Consider the following 19,624-nt stretch of genomic DNA (forward strand, 5'->3'; position numbering starts at 1 on the left):
AGTATCAGGACTAGCAACAGTTACTTGAAATAATTATTGAAATATTCACTTTCCCAGCTATATCTCTGTATGAGGCTAGATTTTCTTCGTATACTTATATACTTTAACCAAAATAGTACATCACAGAATCAGTCATAAGAATCCAGCTGTCATCTATAAAGTTATACATTAAAGACATTTGCAAAACTATGTCTTATCAAAGACAAAACTTTTCTTATCAAGTTTTTAATTTTTTCCCATACAGATATTATTTATGTTAACATATCATAAGTTTATTATTCTTTTAATAAATTAATGAATATATTAAACATTTTTCAGATTTAACTTCTAATTTGGTAAATATCAATAGATAAGAACCCAGTTGAAGGAAAACTCTGAAAAATTCTCAAATAATTTTTTAAAAATGTTGTATTTATTTTTGAGAGAGAGAGAATGAGGGAGGGAGGGAGGGAGGGTGAGTGGGGGAGGGGCAGAGAGAGAGGGAGACACAGATTCCGAGGCAGGCTCCAGGCTCCGAGCTGTCAGCACAGAGCCCGATGCAGGGTTTGAACTCACAAACCACTAGATCATGACCCGAGCCGAAGTCAGATGCTTAACCGATTGAGCCACCCAGGTGCCCCTCAAAATAATTTTTAAAAGTGTAAAGGGATCCTGCAACCAAAAAGTTGGTGAACTGGTTGCTGACCTACAGATCACAATGATGTTTCATTTTTATTTCTGACATTATGCATTTGTCCTCCTTTCCTTTTTCAAAAAAAAAAGTGGTATCCCAATTTTATATTTAAAAAAATTCAGTCTCCTTTATAGTTTTCAGATTATTTTCATAATAAATCTGTTAAATGATGATAAATACATCTATAGTTGCATTAACTAATTTTAAAATTCCATAGGCCTAGTACAGTCTATTCATGAATGTATTTCTGTATTTTGTTATGCAAATTACCCCCAAATACTATAAAATTCAGTTAAAAACAGACCCTCCTGGAAGCAGTGACATCCCAGTAGTAAGAGTACACCTGGTTTCCAGATCTTGGTTTCTAGTAAGTTCTGTACTAAAAGGAACCAGGGCTCCTTGGAGAAATGGCTGATTTAAGGACTGGGGCAAGAAATCTATAGATCAGCTTAGAGCATCTTGTAGTGCCAAAAAGTAAGAATGTGCTTAAACAAACTCACAATGATGGGACTATGTCAAAGGGACATAGGAGCCAACTGAAAGAACTCCCAGTGGTCAAAGGTGGAATAATTTGAACAAGAATTGAAGTGTAAAGTTGTATTGGATTATAACCCAGAGTATAAAATAAGTACTCAAGGCTCCATATGGTATAAATAGGTTGTTGAATGAATGAATGAATGAATGAATGAATAATGAAGAGACACATCTCCTGTGCAGAGTAACTCCAAGTAATTTGTGTTGATACTCCCATCTTCAACAAGGTGGAACATTACTCTCCACTCCTTGAGTGTGGGCTGTGCATAATGACTTCCTTTTAAAGAGTACACTAATGAAAGGAGATGGAGAGGAGTAACTACAGTGGAGAAATCTTATGAACATTACCTCAGCCAGGTCAGTAGTGATGAGTCATATTGACAGTATGTTTCCAAGGATACGCTGTGATGAAAGGCATTTTTCTCCCTGGTCTTCTCCCAGAAACTCATAATGCCAATCTAATCATGAGAAAAACACCAAAGAAATTGCAGTAGAGGGACATTCTATAAAATTCTTGACCAGTATTCCCCCAAACTGTCAAGGTCATCAAAAACAAGGAAAATCTGGGAAACTGTAGCCAAAAGGAGCCTAAAGGGATATAGCTAATTATAATAATGGTATCTTGAATAGGATCCTGCAACAAAAAAAAGCATATTCTATAAAAACTAAGGAAATTTGAATAAAGTATGGATTTTAGTTGATAATTACATATCTGTATTAGTTTATTAATTGTAACAAATGTACCATACTAATGTAAGGTATTATTAATATATAACACCAGATGTGGAGTCTATGGGAATTCTGTATTATCTTCTCAATTTTTATCCAAATCTGAAATTGTTGTAAAAAATAAGGTTTATTAAAAAAAACCGAGTCCCGCAAGTATATTTTTAAACCCAGAAATCATGTACTTCACAACTTTTACCAGATTTTTTGCTCATATTCACTCTTAAATACTATTACTCCTGGAGGCAACCCAAGTTTAAAAAAATCTAGTAAAAGAACAATTTGCTTGAGGGTATTGCATAATTGATTCTTATAAACAGACCTAACATTTATTTTGTTGTATTTAATGCCAACTGAATGCCTACTCACAAATGTTAGAAGGTTGTATTTATTATGGTCTTAAGTCTTTTGTTATCGTTTTAAGTTTTTAAGCTTCAAGCCAGTCAAAATTTTTGTTAAAAAATACTGACAATACGTTTGAATGTATAATTTATTACTTAAGAGTCCTTTCTTATTCGAGATAATCTTACCACATTTTAAATTAATTTTTTTATTTGAGTGAAATTAACACACAATGTTACATTAGTTTTAATCTTAACACATTTTTAATAATTTAAAGAGAGATACTGGTTTCAAACAGTAATCTATACCTCTCTTTTTCAGAATAAATTTATCTTAGGCACTTGAATGGTGATTTTGGTGATCTTTTTATTACTAAAGCAAGTGTCACTGGGGCTGTATATTAGGAAAACAGTATTTATTGCCTCCAGCCCACCTATTTTCTTGTTGGAGGGTGGGGTGAAGAAGCATGTACTGGATATTTTCCCTTAACAGACATACTAGTTTTGACAAAATAAACATATTAATTTGTAGCATTTTAATTAAAAACTGAAAATGTGCATGGTAACAAACCCAATCTTAAACAATTGCAGCCTTATCCATAGGAGGAACTAAGCCTTACTTGGTTAGCTTAACCTTTGGTCTATTTATAGATGTAAGAAGAAAAAGTTGAGTTCTCTTTCCCTTTGAATTTTTAAGCAGATTTTTGAGTGAACTAGTATAAAGAAAGAAAATATTTGAAGAAGCTAAATTAATAGCTAAATCATTTCACTAGCCTGTGATGTTCCAAACTCATGTTTTCCGCTTGTGTAATCATACTCCTCTTTTAGCAGAAATAACTACCAAGTAACAAGACCAAAGAAATACCAAATACTTAGACCAAAGATACTGGTATTGGAATTGTGTATTACGGGTAATTCAGGTGTTACTCAAAGAAAATACTAATCAATGTTTGGCATCTTTTAAGGTTAAAAATTAAAAGAGCTTGGGAAAGATTTAGAATCCGAAATCTAACATAAATCTAGAAGTCTATTCACCTTCACCCAGGTCTTTGCCAAGACTGTAAAACTTCAAGGAGTGACAATGCTTGGAGGAAATGATACAGATTGGGTAATGACTTTTAGGCCATTGACTTGCCCAGTTAGACTCTTTGGGCATCACATTTGCTATAAAAATTGCAACTCATAAATGAGTCTTTGAATTTATGTAGTATGAAAAGGAGGACACCTCGTACCACCTAAGTCTTGTGCGTATACTTGCTCATTTTGACAGCCACTTCTAAGAGAAATTTTGTGCCACCATATGCTAAATTTTTAAGTTTATTTATTTTGAAAGAGCACACTCGTGAGTAGGGGAGGGGCAGAGGAAGAGAGCAAATCCCAAGCATGTCTTGTTCAGCAGGGAGCCCAATGCAGGGCTCCATCCCATGACTGCAAGATCACAGCCTGACCGGATATCAAGAGTTGGACGCTAAACCAACTGAGTCACACGGGCACCTTCCCCCACCCCCCCCAATATGCTAAATTGTAAAGCATTTTTTATAAGGGCACCCTGGCTGACTCAGGCTGTAGAACATGTGACTCTTGATCTCAGGGTTGTGAGCTTGAGCCCCACATTGGGCATAGAGATTACTTAAAGCATTTTTCACGAAATAACTGTCAGTGTTCAGACCAATAAGTAATACATTTTGAGCTCCACTTTAAAAAGTAATCTTTATAAATAAGTATTAAGTGGGGCACCTGGATGGCTCAGTCGGTTAAGCGTCTGACTTCAGCTCAGGTCATGATTGCGCACTTGGTGAGTTCGAGTCTTGTGTTGGGATCTGTGCTGACAGCTTAAGGCCTGGGAGCCTGCTTCGGGGTCTGTGTCTCCCTCTCTCTCTGCCCCTCCCCTGCTTGCACTCTGTCACTGTCTCTCAAAAAATAAAACGTTAACAAAAAAAGATTTTAAAAAACCTGCTAAAACAATAAATAACTATTAAGTTACATATGTTAATTAGTAAAATATAAGATTATTTGGTTGTAGTTTTATTAATATGTTTTTATGTTGAAGAAATTCAGGGGCAAAATTTATCAGTAAGTTATGTTGCAGTTTTGAAACATCTAGTACCTATTTATTCATTCATCTGAGTCATCTGATGACCATGACTCTTTTCTCATAAGGTATTTTCTCCATTGGTTAGAATGCAATATATAATTACTGTATTGGAAACACCAGTAGCAACTTGTATCAGTTGGGGTTCTGGCAGAAAATAGGACACTGACAAGTGTAATCTAAAAGAATTCAGTGAAGGGATTATTTGCAGAGTGTAGGCAGGTTAAGGGAAAGGAGCAGGTAATGATGAAGCTGTTACTACTTCTAGGTCTTGAAAGGAACAGGGGAGGAAGTGTTTACCTGAACCCGCAAGAGCCATACTTACTGGAGAGGGTTGCCTGATTGAGGCCATCAGAAAAGCTTTAGCAGGCAATGGAGCCACAGCCAGTCTGTTCTGTTGGTGCTCCATGCAGGTCAGGCTCCTACAAAAAGAGTAGAGTGGCTCTGGAGGGTCAAATGGAAAATAGCCAGCATTGCATATAACTTTTAAACTCAGCCATAAAAACAAGTAAGCAAACAAACTGGGCTTTAAGAAAGAAGAAAAGAAAGAACATAGTAGTAGAAGTTATTTTTAAAAATTATTTTTAATGTTTATTTTTGAGAGAGAAAGAGACCGAGCGTGAGTGGGGGAGGGGCAGAGAGAGGGAGAGGTGCAGAATCCCAAGCAGGCTCCAGGCTCTGAGCTGTCAGCACTGAGCCTGATGCAGGGCTCGAACTCACAAACCATGAGATCATGACCTGAGCCAAAGTTGGACGTTCAACTGACTGAACCACCCAGGCGCCCCAGTAGTAGAAGTTATAAAAACTCAGTTGGGAAGGTTTTAGTGACATTAAACAGGATTATTACAGCCAAAAATCAGCCATAGAATTCAGTTAAGCCTTAAAAGGTTTGTGTGTTTTTTTTTAATTTATTTATTATTTTGAGAGAGAGTGAGTGGGGGAGGGGTAGAGAGAGAGGGACACACAGAATCCCAAGAAGGCTCTGCACTGCGAGCGCAGAGCCTGATACAGGGCGTGAGCCCATGAAACTGAGATCATGATCTGAGTGGAAACCAGGAGTTGGTTGCTTAACCAACCGAGCCAGCCACTCAGACGCCCATTTTTTGTTTTTGTTTTTCTTTTTTTAAAGATTTTACTTTTTAAGATAATCTTTATGTTCTTAACATGGGGCTCAAACTTACAGCCCTGAGCTGAGATCAATAGTCTCATGTTCCACCAACTTAGCCAACCAGGTGTCCTCAATTTTTTTTTAATTGAGGTAAGTTAGTATATAATATATTAGTTTTAGGTGTGCAACATAATTTGATTATTTGTATACACTGTAGAGTTATCACCACAGTGAGTTTGGTGTCCATCTGTTGCCATGTTTATGTGGGGTATCATGTTGATTGCAGATTTTAGCCATCTTTGCACTGTTGGGATAAATCCCACTTGACCATGATATATGATCCTTTGAATGTATTGTTGAATTCAGTTTGCTGATATTTTGTTGATTATTTTTGCATCTGTGTTCATTATGGATATTGGCCTGTAACTTCCTTTTTTTTTTGTTGTTGTGTCTTTGGTTTTGGTACAGCACAATGCTGGCCTTGTAAAATGAGTTTTGAAGCTTCTTTCCTCTTCAGCTTTTTGGGAGCTTGAAAATGGTGTTAAATCTAATTTGAATGTTTGGTAGAATTTACCAGTGAAGTCTAGTCCTGTACTTTTGTTTGTTGCAAGGTTTTCTATTACTGATTCAATCTTCTTACTAGTAATTGGTCTATTCGGATATTTCTTTATGATTTCGTCTTGGAAGCTGTGTTTCTAAAATTTACCATTTCTTCTGTGTTATCCAGTTTGTTGGCTTATAATTGTCCATTGTAGTCTCTTATGATCCTTTGTATTTTTCTGGTATCTATTGTAACTTCTCTTTCTTTTCTGATTTTATTTCAGCCTTCTCTTTTTCTTGGTGACCCCTAGGTAAAGGTTTTTCTGTCTTTTCAAAGAACTAGCTCTTAGTTTCATTGATCTTCTCTGTTGTCGGTTTTTAGTCTGTAGTCCATTTATTTCCACTCTGATCTTTATTATTTTCTTCTACCAACTTTGAGCTTTGTTCTTTTTCTTTTTTTTCTAGTTCCTTGAGGTATAAAATTAAATTGATATTTCTTTTGTTTCCTGAAGGAGGCGTGGATCATTGTAAACTTTCCTGTTAGAACTGTTTCTGCTGCATCCCATAAATTGTAGATGGTTGAATTCCCATTTTCATTTGTCTCAAGGTATTTTTTCTTTTTTCTTTTATGTCTTCATTGACCCATTGGCTGTTGAGTAGCATGTTGTTTAATTGTCACAAATTTGTGATTTTTCCAGTTTTCTTCTTAACTGATTTCTAGTTTTATACCATGTAGTTGAAAAAGATGTTTGGTATTATTTCAGTCTTCTTAAATTTGTTGAGATTTGTTTTGTGGCCCACCATGTGATCTGTCTTAGAGAACGTTCCCTGTGCACTTAAGAATGTGTATTCTGCTGCTTTTGGGTGGAATGTTCTGTGTGTATCTATTAATCCATTTGGTCTAATGTGTCATTTAAGGGTGATGTTTCTTTTATTTTCTGTCTGGATGATCTATCCATTGATACAAGTGGGATATAAAATTCCCTGCTATTACTGTGTTGCCATCATTTCTGTCTTTAGACTTGTTAATATTTTCTCTTTATATTTAGGTGCTCCTATGCTAGTCCATGAATGTATATAAATGTTACATGCTGTTGTTGGATTGATCTCTATTATTATGTAATACTCTTTTATTATGCTTTTTGTTTTAAAGTCTGTTTTGTCTGATAGGAGTATGGCCATACCAGCCTTCTTTTTTTTTTTCCCACTTGCATGGAGTATCTTTTTCATCTCATCACTTTTAGATCTGAAGTGAGTCTTTTGTAGGCAGCATATAGATAAGTCTTTTAAAAAAATATCTATTTAGCCATTCTTTGTCTATGATTGGAGAATTTAGTTATTTTAAAGTAAATATTGGGGTGCCTGGGTGACTCAGTCATTTAGGCGTCCGACTCTTGATTTCGGCTCGGGTCACGATCTCACAGTTCACGGGATGGAGCTCCATGTCGGGCTCCGTGCTGAGAGTGCGGAGTCTGCTTGGGATTCTCTCTCTGCCTTTCCCTCACTTGTGAGCCTGTGTGCACATGCACGCACATTCTCTCTCTAAATAAATAAAAAAATAAAGTATTATTATTTTCTTGAAATGATGCGAAACGTTTCTTTTCTATATCAGACAAGAGCACGGCTAAGTAATCCAACGCTATTGCAGCATTATAAATATCATTCCTTCACCACACTATGAGATTTAAATGAATCTGCACAAGGGTGCATGCTGTATGAAAGGTGTAAGGTTGCTGTTGTCCTGCCAAGTCCTTCTGGTCCCTACCCAGGTCCTAGTGCAACACTTGGTGGTCCCAATGGTTTTATCAAAATAAATCATGTTTAAAAAATAAAGCATTTAAAAAGACAAGTAAAAATGCCTCAGTAACCATATATCCAACTCAGACTTCATCTGTTTAAATGTTCTGTTTGCCTCTTGCTAATAGACCTTTATTTCACTCAAACTGAGTAATAAGTCTTCCATACTGAAGTATGTTCCTTGCCCAATTAATCCAAAGGGAAAAAAACCCTCAAATGATTAGTAAAGAAAAATGTAGGGATTAACACACCCTTTTAATATGTTTTTAAATATTTTGAAGGTTTAAAAAGTATTTAAAGTTTCTAATTTCTGGTGGGAAAACATTATCTGAATAAATACCCGAATGGCAAACCACTGTAAGATGTTTCAGTTGCGTGTGGGGCAGAGGGGTAGGAATTCTCTTCATAGCATCCCAGCTTTGTCCACGAGAAGGTCAGGTACACTGGTTTATATTATTGTGACATTTGCCAGGTGATCTAAGTTGCTTTTGCTTCAGCAAGGGCTTGATTTGTCAGAAGGGCATTATGCTTGACCTCTGAATTTGGCTGACAATTTACTGATGAGATTCATAACCTTTGGGTTGCTCTGATATTTTGACATATTTGCTGAGTCCTGGGCCACATCCTAGAAGGCCGCCATAACTTCTAGATCCTACGTGGCTGTGAGAACCTCTGGATCACTTAGACTTACATTAAGCCCAGGCATTCCTGCCATTCCAGGCATTCCTCCAGAAAAATTACCAGGCATTCCTGCCATTCCAGGCATTCCTTCAGAAAAATTACCTGGCATCCCCCCCAGGAAAGCCACCTGGGAAAGAAGCTCTGGCTTCTTCCTCTCTCTGGGTGCTCTCTTGTTCTCTCCGAGCCTTCTTAACCCTTTCTGTTCTTTCTTTGATTTCTTGTTCTTTGTGTTTTCACTCATACTTTATCTAATGTTCAGCAGTTTTCGGGGTCCTCGGTTGAACTTCTTTCAGCATTGCACTAGCATCTTTGTCTTAATCCAGTTTATAAGCAAGGGCGAGGTCACATGCTGCTTCTTCCCAATGGCCCAGAAATCTGCATGCTTTCCATCACCACTTGAGAGGCTGAGCTGAATCAGGATTTATTTCAATAGCTCTGTCACAGTCTTGGATGGCAGCATCTGGCTTCTGTAATTTGATGAAGACACTGGCTCTCTTGGCATGCACAATGCCCAAGCGAGGATTCAACTTAAAGGCATGTGTGAACAAGTCAGTGGCTTTCTGTAGTTCACTGTTGTTTAGGGCTTCAGTGGAAGCCACTTTTTTATCATTTGCCTGATCCGTCATTTCCTCGGTTATCTCTACATTTTCATTTCCCATTTTTTGAGAGGCATCAGTATCTGGTTCAGTCACACCTTCATTGTCAATTTCTAGATCACTTTTCCTTACTTGATGGTTCATCTATCTTTATGTTTTCCTCTACCTTGTTACTATGATTTTTCTTCCTTCATACTGTCTTCTGACTTAGTTTTTTGAGTAGCAGGTGGTATTTTACCCCCCATGCTCTCCATCCGCTCCCGCAGGAAGCGCATTTCCTCAGTTTGCAGAGCACTTGGATCCCGTTTATACATTTTCATGAAGGCCTGGAGCTCATGCACTTTGTGGGGGTCCATGGTCGAGAGGCCGTGGCAGGTGGCAGGTGTGGCTGAGGTTGTGGCTGCTGCTACTAGCTCAGCATGACCGTGTGGAAGGGCTAAAGGAATTATTGACAGATATGTATTTATTGCTATTTTGTTCATTGTTTTCTGGCTGTTTTTGTAGTTCCTCTCTCTTCTTTTCATCTTCTCTTGCTCTCTTGCGTTTTGATGCCTTTCTTTAGTGTTATGTTTAGAGGTTTTTTTTCATTATCTTCTGTGGATTATAGATTTTTGCTTTGTGGTTACCATGTGGTTCATATAGAGCAGCATTTAACAGTATTTTAAGTTGATAGCAATCTTAAATTTGAATGCATTCCGAAACTCTACAGTTTTGCTTCTCCTTCCCTACATTTTGTGTTTTTGATGTCGAATTTTATATCTTTTTATTTTGTGTATCCCTCAACCATTAATAGTTCTAATTAAATTTACTACTTTTGTCTTTTAACCTTCATTCTAACTTGTAAGTGGCTAATCTACCAACTTTACTATATATTTACCTTTACCAATGAGATTTTTACTTTTTTTTTTTTAAGATTTTTATTTTTAAGTAATCTCTACACCCAATGTGGTGCTTGAACTTACAACCCCCAAGATCAGGTGTTACACACTCTTTGGACTGAGCCAGCCAGGCACCCCAAATCTTTACTTTGTGTTTTCTTATTAGTTATTGCCTTTTCTTTTCAGCTGAAAGAAGTCCCTTTAACATTTCTTGTAAGGCTGGTTTAGCTTTTGCTTGTCTGGAAAATTTGTTACCTCTTCTTCAATCTGAATGACCTTGCTGCGTAGAATATTCCTTGTGGGAAGTTTTTTCCTTTCAGCACTTTGAATATACCATGCCACTTCCTTTGGCTCGCAAAATTTCTGCTGAAAGTTCAGTCTCATGAGGGTTCCTTCATAGGTAACATGTTGTTTTTCTATTGCTACGTTTAATTATCTTTAACTTTTGCCATCTTAATTATAATGTGTCTTGGTGCCAATCCCTTTGGGTTCATCTTATTTGGAACTCTGTGCCTCCTGTACCTGAATGTCTCTTTCCTTTGCCAGGGTAGGGAAACTTTCAGCCATTATTTCTTCAAATAAGTTTTCTGCCCCTTTTTCTTTCTTCTTCTGGGACCTTTTTTTTTTTTTTAAACTTTTTTTTAGGTTTATTTACGTTTGAGAGAGAGAGACAGAGCACGAGCAGGAAGGGACAGAGAGAGGGAGACACAGACTCCAAAGGAGGCTCCAGGCCCTGAGCTGTCAGCACAGAGCCTGTTGTGGGGCTCGAACCCACAAACTGTGAGATTATAGCCTGAGCCAAAGTTGGATGCTTAAACTGACTGAGCCACTCAGGTGCCCCAGGATCTTTTTTTTTTTTTTTTTTTAATTTGTTAATGTGCATTTACTTTTGAGAGAGCGCAACAGCATGAGTGGGGGAGGGACAGAAAGAGAAGGAGACAGAATCCGAGGCAGGCTCCAGGCTCCGAGCTGTCAGCACAGAGCTTGACACAGGGCTTGAGCCCATGAACCATGAGATCATGACCTGAGGTGAAGTCGGGTGCTTAACCAACTGAGCCACCCAGGTGCCCTGCCCTGGGACCTTTATAATATGAATGTTGGTTTGCTTGATTTTGTCTTATAGGTCCTTTAAGTTGTCTTTACTTTTAATTTATTCATAGATTGATTGACTGCTGCTCTATTTGGGTGAGTTCCACTACCCTGTCTTGCAGGTCACTGATCCTTTCTTCGCCTTCATCTAGTCTGCTGTTGGACCCTTCTAGTGTATTTTTCAGTTCATTGATATTCAGCTGGGTAACATTCATCTGATACTTTCTTACATTTTCTATCTCTTTATAGAAGTTCTCATTGTGTTCATCCATTCTTCTCTTGATTGGTGAGCTTATGACCAGTACTTTGAACCCTTTATCAGATAGATTATCTTATTTATCTCTGTTTCATTAAGGTCTTTCCTGGGATTTTATCTTGTTCTTTCATTTGGAACATATTCCTCTGTTTCCTCATTTTGTTTGTCTTTCTGTATTTGTTTCTATTTATTAGGTAAATCACCTTTCTTTCCAAGTCTTGAAGGAGTGGCCTTGTGTAGACAATGAACCTAGATGAGCCTATTGTTCAGCCTTGCTCTAGCTCTTGGTTGTATCTCAAACCTTTGTGATTGTCTGAGTAGCCTGATTTATTCTTCAAAGGTCCCAGTTGATGAGAATGTGCCAAGACCTGCCAGTGTTACAAGGGAGTGATCTCAATCAGTACCTGGTTTCAGGCTGATTGGAAGCCAGATCTGTAGGCTTTTAATGTATGCAAATACATACAGTCCTGTGGGACTACAATTATAAACCCTGCTGACTTCTGGACCAGCAGATCTGGAGGTGTCCCTTGGGTGTGGCAGACCTGAAGCCTGTACCTACTGGTCCTGGGGATGTGTTTCTGTTTGCTGTCTTTGCAGTACCCCTGATGTAATAACCTGTCTAGAACTAACTGGTTTTCTGATTTTTATAGTGCTGTGGAGCCCAGAAATGCAAGCCCCTTTAGTAACCAGGGCCAAGTGATCAAGTGGTGTCCCCTATGTGGACTATGCTCACCCATGGGTTTTAGAGAGGCTGAGGAGTGCCGGGGTCAGAGTAAGCCTTAGTGAGGCAAGGAAAGAGTTTTGGGGGGGTGGGGGAATGCCTGTGGCCTTGGCAAGGCTGTGTCTGCATGTGCCCACCTTCAGTAGTAACATAGAGGGAGAGTACAAAAATGGTACTTGCTGGTACTTCCCTCCCCAAAGAAACTCCCAACTGGTCCTTGCTCCTTTAGCAGATACTTTTAAGATTAGTGAATAAATCTTCATATATTATCCAGTTAGCTCTCAAACTACTGCTTACTTTTGCACTGGGTCTAGGGATAAGTGAGTCCACACACAAACCCCTCAAAAGGAGTATCTAGGATCCATACAGCTCCCCAGATCCCCTGGACATAAACCTTCTTGGTTTCCAAAGCCAGATATTTTTATTCCTCTGTTGTAGGTCCACACTTCAGGGAGAGGCTCTGGTCTGTGAGATCCCTCCCTATTGTAAGTGGTTGTAGTGGGGTTGAGGAGGTAAGACCATGTTTCTGCTTCACTTACCTATCTTGATGTGGCCCTTTTATCCCTTATGGAGGGAGCTGTTCAGATGGCTAGTTTTCAGTTCTTCTTTAGTGGGAATTGTTTCATATGTAGCTGTAGATTTTGTGTGTCTATGGGAGGAAATAAGTTCAGGCTCTTCCTGTGCCACCATCTTGGATCACCTCCTAAAAGTTTTTATTTCGTATTAAATGTTTTACTTTGGACTCACAAGGTTAGGGGCACCTGGGTGGCTCAGTCCGTTAAGCGTCTGACTTCAGCTCAGGTCATGATCTCGCAGTTCCTGAGTTCAAGCCCCATATTGGGCTCTGTGCTGACAGCTCAGAGCCTGGAGCCTGCTTCAGATTCTGTGTCTCCCTCTCTCTCTGCCCCTCCTCTGCTTGAGTTCTGTCTGTCTCTCTCTCAAAAATAAACAAACATAAAAAAACCAGACACGTAATGGACTCACACAGTTAAAGATGCCTTTCTCTTTTTTATGTGTTTTACTTAGGATTAACTGAATATGATTTTTAAAACTCCATGGAGTCATTACTTTATATTTCTAAATATATAAGAGCTTTTTTGTTGAATCAATCCCTTTTAGTGCAAATATTTCAGATTTAGTTTAGTCCTTGAATTACTTCAGTTGAAAGAAAGCTCAAAGTCATCTCATCAACTTTTTGACCAGTAGTGGAATCTACTGAACATTGCCAATGACTGGTAACTCAGTTCTTTGTTAGATGAGATATGTTTTATTCTCGCTGACTTCTTATGTTTTGGTTCTTACTGTTTTGGTTCAATTTCTATTTCAGGAGGAAGTCAAGTCCGTTATTCCATGAAACAGACAGAAATTTGAAGATAGCTGATTGTTTCTACTCTGCTTTTCCTTACTGCTAAATATTCATTTCTTTCTTTTTTTTTTTAATTTTTTTAATATTTATTTTTGAGAAAGAGTGCGAGCAGGGGAGGGACACAGAGAGAGGGAGACACAGAATCTGAAGCAGGCTCCAGGCCCTGAGCTGTCAGCACAGAGCCCGACGCAGGGCTCGAGCCCATGAACCGTGAGATCATAACCTGAGCTGAAGTCGGATGCTTAACCAACTGAGCCACCCAGGCGCCCCATAAATATTCTTTTCTTTAAATTAGCTTTCCATGGTTTTTGCAATTTTACCAATGAGACACTTTTTCTTATCCTGTGTCATCTTAAATCATTCTCTTCCCTAGGCTTTTGTATAGCATACTCTTGGAGATATTCTTATGGGTTCTTGGACAGTGCCTATCCAGCTCTTTTGTGGACTTCTCTTCCCTGCAGTTCCCTTAAATATTGGTTTAATTTTTCTGTTTCTGTAGGTTTAACTTTTCTTCTCACTGGGCAGTCTCATCTTGTCCCATGCTTTGCATCCATAAGATGACCCAGATTTGTATCTCCAACTCAGATCTTTTTTCCACCTCCATACCTGTATTTCTGTTTGCCTGTTGGCCATTTCCACTTGGATATCTCATAGGCATCACAGTGCATTCAAAATTGCTTAATCTTGTGTCCTTCCTGTGTTCCCCAGCTCAGTGAGTGTACTGTCACCTGAATGAAAATGTGAGTGCATTCCTTGAATCTTGCTTTCCTTCCCAGTTTAATCAATCATCAAATATTACTGATGCTAACATTTACGTTTTGTTCTAATCCGTCTTCCTCTATTTTCAGAGAGATTAAAGAAGAATTCAGATTTCTGGGGGTGCCTGGATGGCTCAGTCGGTTAAGTGTCTGACTCTTGATCTCCCCTCAGGTTGTGATCTCATGGTTTGTAAGATGGAGCCCTCATTGGACTCCGTACTGACAGCATAGAATCTGCCTGGGTTTCAATCTCTCCCTCTCCCTGCCCCTCCCCAGCCGGCGCTTGCTCACTCTCTCTCTCTCTCTCTCTTTCTCAAAAAATAAATAAACTAAAAAAACAAACAAAACAAAAAACAAACAAAACCAAACCCAAAACAAAAAGAATTGGGATTTCTGTTGTCCTAAAGCCCATGATATTTTCATTTTATCATGCTGCCTTGCTGGCATTATCAGAGATTCATACTGCCTTCTGCTAGAGGAATTTAAAATGCTAAAAACAAAGCCTTTTATTTTAGGTTCTGATATGGTATTTTAAAACATATTAGGATAGTAGAGCTGTTGTAGGCCATTTATCAATTATATGAGAATTAAAGTCTTGCTTTAGCTGCATTCTGCCTTATATTTAGCAGAGTTCATAATTTCAGAGAATTCAGATTTGGAATTTACATGTGGAAAAAAAACTTTTTTAGATTTATTTATTTATTTTAGAGAGAGAGAGCAAGCGTGAGCTGGGAAGGTGCAGAGAAGGGAGAGAGGGAGACACAGAATCTGAAGCAAGCTCCAGGCTCCCAGCTATAAGCACAGAGCCTGATGTGGGGCTCAAACCCACCAACCTGTGAGATCATGACCTGAAATGAAGTTGGATACTCAACTACTGAGTCACCCAGGTGCCCGTGCATGTGGAAAAATTTCAAGACTTTGATCAGAATGTCATATGTACATAATTATATGAGACTAATATTCTTTGTAGCTAACTGTTGAATTAAGTTTACAGATTTTTATGTTTATTTTTTAATTTTTTTTTAATGTTTATTTTTGAGAGAGAGAGAGAGACAGAACATGAGTCGGGGAGGGGCAGAGAGAGAGGGAGACACAGAATTCAAAGCAGGCTCCAGGCTCTGAGCTGTCAGCACAGAGCCCGATGAGGGGCTCGAACTCACAGACTGTGAGATCATGACCTGAGCCGAAGTTGAATGCTCAATTGACTGAGCCACCCAGGCACCCCTTTATGTATTTTTTTAATGTTTGTTGTAGAGAGAGAGCAAGAGCACAAGTGCAAGTGGGGGAAGGGCAGGGAGAGAGGACAGAGAGGATTTGAAGTGCTTTGTGCTAACAGCAGAGAGCCTCATGTGGGGCTCGAACTCATGAACTGTGAGATCATGACTTGAGCCGAAGTTGGATGCTTACCTGACTGGGCCACCCATGTAGGCCCAGATTTCTTTTTTAAAAGGGAATTAGCATAGATAGCTTTTCAGCCAGTACTGGTGAAAAAATATTATGAAAGTGAGACAGGGTAAAACATCTTAGAAATTCTCACTGTTTGGGGGATGCCTGGGTGGCCCAGTCGATTAAGCATCGACTTGATTTCAGCCTAAGTCATTGTCTTATGGTTGTGAGATTGAGCCCTGCCTAGGGCTTTGCACTGAATGGGGAGCCTGCTTGGGATTCTCTCTCTTCCTCACTCTCTGCCCCTCCCTAGCTCATGCTGTCTCTCTCAAAATAAATAAATAAACATTAAAAAAAAGAGAAATTCTCACTGTTTTCTGTAGGTATTTGCTTTCTCCACATTTGCTTTTAAAAAAGGAAGAAATAGTCTCATCATTGCTTTAAAATTATGTTTTATCATAAGAGTGCTCAGAGGGAATATCCCCAGTGATCTTAGCTATACTTTTGAATATAGCTCTTTGGCATTATGTTCACCTTGGTTGATCGATATCTCGAGTTTAAAATCAAGGTACAACTGAAGGAAAACAAACTATGGAAGCTCTAGGGAAAAAGTGCATATTGTCTTTGTTAAAGTGGTAGACAAGAAAACTAAAAATTCAAAATTTGGCTTTCAATGAAATTTTGATTAATTTTTTCACTTCATTTCCCCATTTGAAGAATGAAGAAAATAGTTCCCAGCAGTCTTCACTGAAAGATTGTTCTCTAGACAAATATTTATCAAGGCTCAAAAGAACATTGGGTCTTGGACACTCTGAAATCCTTGATTATAACTGTCTTCTAGCATCTGGGAAAAGCAAAGCAAAGAGATTTTAACATACTTCTCTTGTTCTTCTTACTGTTCTTAAGTAGAGGAGAAATACCTAAAGAGCACACCATGGTACTGAAGAATGTTTCTAGAAGCTCTCAGTGGGTAGTTGTGTACCAGATGTCCAACTGCATTTTTTTTTTAAAGATTTTATTTTTTTAAGTAATCTCTACATCCAGTGTGGGGCTTGAACTCATAGCCCTGAGATCAAGAGTTGCATGCTCCACCAGCTGAGCCAGGAAGGTGCCCCCAACTGCATTATTTTTGTTTGGAATAGACCCAAGCTATACATCTCCATAAATTCTTAGTATTGTCGGGGCCCTTCAGGACATTCCCCTAAGACGTGAATTCTGATTACAACTTTGCTGGCCGTGAGCACCTTTAGCCTCAGAGTGGATGTTAAGTTCTGTGTATTGCCAGGTTTCCAACATTTACTAATTGGGTTATGCCTACTTAAATACTCCTGGCAGTTTCCCTTGGCCACCACATTCTCCACACTCTGCCCTAACCTGTTTTGTATATAGTCTGCCTTTGGGCTCTGCCTAGACATTTATAGCTTTTCTTTCACAAGAAATCTTAATAAAGTATTGATTTGTATATTCTTTAGTTAGTAATTTATTGTTGATTATAAAAGTAATTCACACTGTAGAAAATACAAAGAGAAAAATGTGCTTTTCATCCTACCATCGGTGAACCAAATATTAATACTTTAGTGTGTTTTAATGTAGTGTTTTTTTCTGGATGCATGTATTTTGTGTAGGTGTGGGAGAAAGAAAAATAAGTGTGGATGTTATTTTTTAAAATGAGAAGCCTCTTATTTTGCTACTGGGCACAAAGAGTAACTTTAAAAAAAAAACTTTTTTTTTTCTGGAACAATTTTAGAATCACAGAAAAGTTGAAAAGATACTGCAGAGATTCTCATATACCCTTTACCTGGCTTTCCCTGATGTTAATCTTTTTTATTTTTTTTAAGTTTATTTTATTTGTTTACTTAGAGAGAGAATCCCAAGCAGGCTCCACACTGTCAGAGTGGAGCCCAATGTAGGGCTTGAACTCAGAAACCATGAGCTATGACCTGAGGTGAAATCAAGAGTTGGATGCTTAACCAGCTGAGCCACCCAGTTGCCCCTTCCCTAATGTTAATCTCATATAGTTACTGTGACACATATTTCAAAACTAAGAAATTAACAATACTGTTAACTACAGACTTTATTTGGATTTCCCCAGTTTATCCACGAATGTCCTTTTTCTGTTCCAGAATCCAATCCAGGATACCATATTGCATTTTAAAAGAACAGATCTGTTCTTTCTTTCCTGCTTAACTTTATACCATGAACATTTTTTGGTCATTAAATGTTCTTTAAACAATGCTTATTAATGGCCCCATACGTGGATAGATGTACTCTGATGTAACTGTTTCTGGTTAACTTTGTGGTGGGGGGCATTTTGGGAGGTTGGGGAGTGTTAGAAAACACATATATCAACCATTTTTATTAATGGTGTACTTGAATCAGATAATTTTAATGCTAGATTATAGCAGTAATTTTGAATGCATTGCTCTAAAAGTGGAAAATAAATAATCAAGTTTATTTTCCTTTGAGGTTATGTTTAAGAGCATTTAGATTGAGTTAAATGCAGAATATGATGAGCTGTTCATGAAGCAGTTTGTTTTGAGGGTTATTTAGAGTTGCTTGGCATTTGGCTAACCTTACTTTAAGTAGATTATGTGTATACATTCTGTGTACACACAGTCAATATTTAGGCTTTTAATAGGAGTCTTGTACTAGCATGATATCCACCTGTGTTTGGAAATACAGATTTATGGTATATTCCACTTACATATTCAGTTTTTCAAATTACCACTTTATTTCCTTCCATTAATGTTTATTTAGTTCTAGGTTAAGCATATAATATAAAAAGCGAAGATGCCTAGAGATTCTCTTGCAATGTTGCATCATTTTATGGATATTTATTGCTTGATTGATACTGAATAAGTTGCATATTTCACATGACGTCTGAAGTTAGAGTGGCTTGCATTTAGTGTTTTGTTTTGAAGAATAAAGCCAAATGCTTTTTAAGAACCATTATTAAGCAAAATGCTGTAAAATTGATACTTAGATTTTACCTCTTGCTGTTTGCTCAGTTTAGTAAAATGTCATAGGTTAAATATTATGCTAGAGTTCGATCTAGGCTAGTGAACTACTGTCTATTATTAAATTTATAAGCTAGAAGTTTATTTTGAGGCTTAAGCTATCACTTGTTAATTTGATGCAGTTGTATGAATTCATATATATAAATAACTGAGCTGAAGAATCTGAACATTGAATTTTGTTACACAATACTCACAGAAAATTGAATGGACCATCTCCATAAGACCAAATATATTTATTCCAGTTTTCAGGCATTTCTGGAGAACACCTATTCTTTCTTACCGCTATCTTACATGACTGCTTTCTGTGGTGTGGTCTGTGGATTTTTATTGGGGAGAGCTACGTGATCTGTCATATAGAATATTTGGCACTTTGATGTTACTGGAGGACAGTATTTGATTTCCTTGTACATATTTTTAGATTGCAATATAAAGTTCTAAACTAAGGGTTTGAGAGGTCCCAAGGTTGATTTTTTTTTCCTATGCTTGAAGATGCTGGAATTGTTGCCGTTGGTACTGATTACCATTATTGACTTAGCTAGAGTAGAGTGACTCATCTTCTGGGTTTGCACATCTGTAGTTGTGTTTTTATATCTTGGGACAGAGATTACGGACACTCAAACTTAATTATATAAATTTCATTACCAGTGTTTCTAGGTGTAATATATTCCAAAGTTATAGATGATTCCAGGATTGAATTATGACCAGTATAATTAAAGGTAGAGTGGTGTTTTAGATAATCTTCCATTTTAATTTCTCTTATTTTTAACAAGCCATTTTAATACCACTTTCTCAGTATTTGCTAAGTACACACACAATTGTTGATAGATAGATAGTAAAGATATAGCTACAGATTCTTTTATTTCATTCTTAAAATGCATGATTGAAAGTGAATTTTTCAGATCAGTGTGAAATATGAAGTCAAAGTGGGTAACTTTTTTTTAGGTCTGGAAGAAGTATCTGAACTTTAGGTCATCGTCCTATAGTGACTCACTGCAGGCAAGTTCAGATGCTGTTAGGAGAATATTTATGTTTATAGATGGATGCTGTGACTGTGACTGTAGGTTA

At 37.8% G+C, this 19,624-nt stretch overlaps 1 protein-coding gene and 1 pseudogene across 4 annotated transcripts in view; one reads left to right on the forward strand and one right to left on the reverse strand.

Moving 5' to 3' along the window:
- FRS2 (fibroblast growth factor receptor substrate 2) overlaps positions 1-19,624 on the forward strand; it is a 108,829-nt gene that overhangs the window by 60,226 nt on the left and 28,979 nt on the right. The window lies entirely within an intron of this gene.
- Positions 7,173-10,952, reverse strand: LOC106967370 (hsc70-interacting protein-like; annotated as a pseudogene).

Source organism: Acinonyx jubatus, chromosome B4 (genome assembly GCF_027475565.1).
Source record: "Acinonyx jubatus isolate Ajub_Pintada_27869175 chromosome B4, VMU_Ajub_asm_v1.0, whole genome shotgun sequence".
Classification (NCBI taxonomy): domain Eukaryota; kingdom Metazoa; phylum Chordata; class Mammalia; order Carnivora; family Felidae; genus Acinonyx; species Acinonyx jubatus.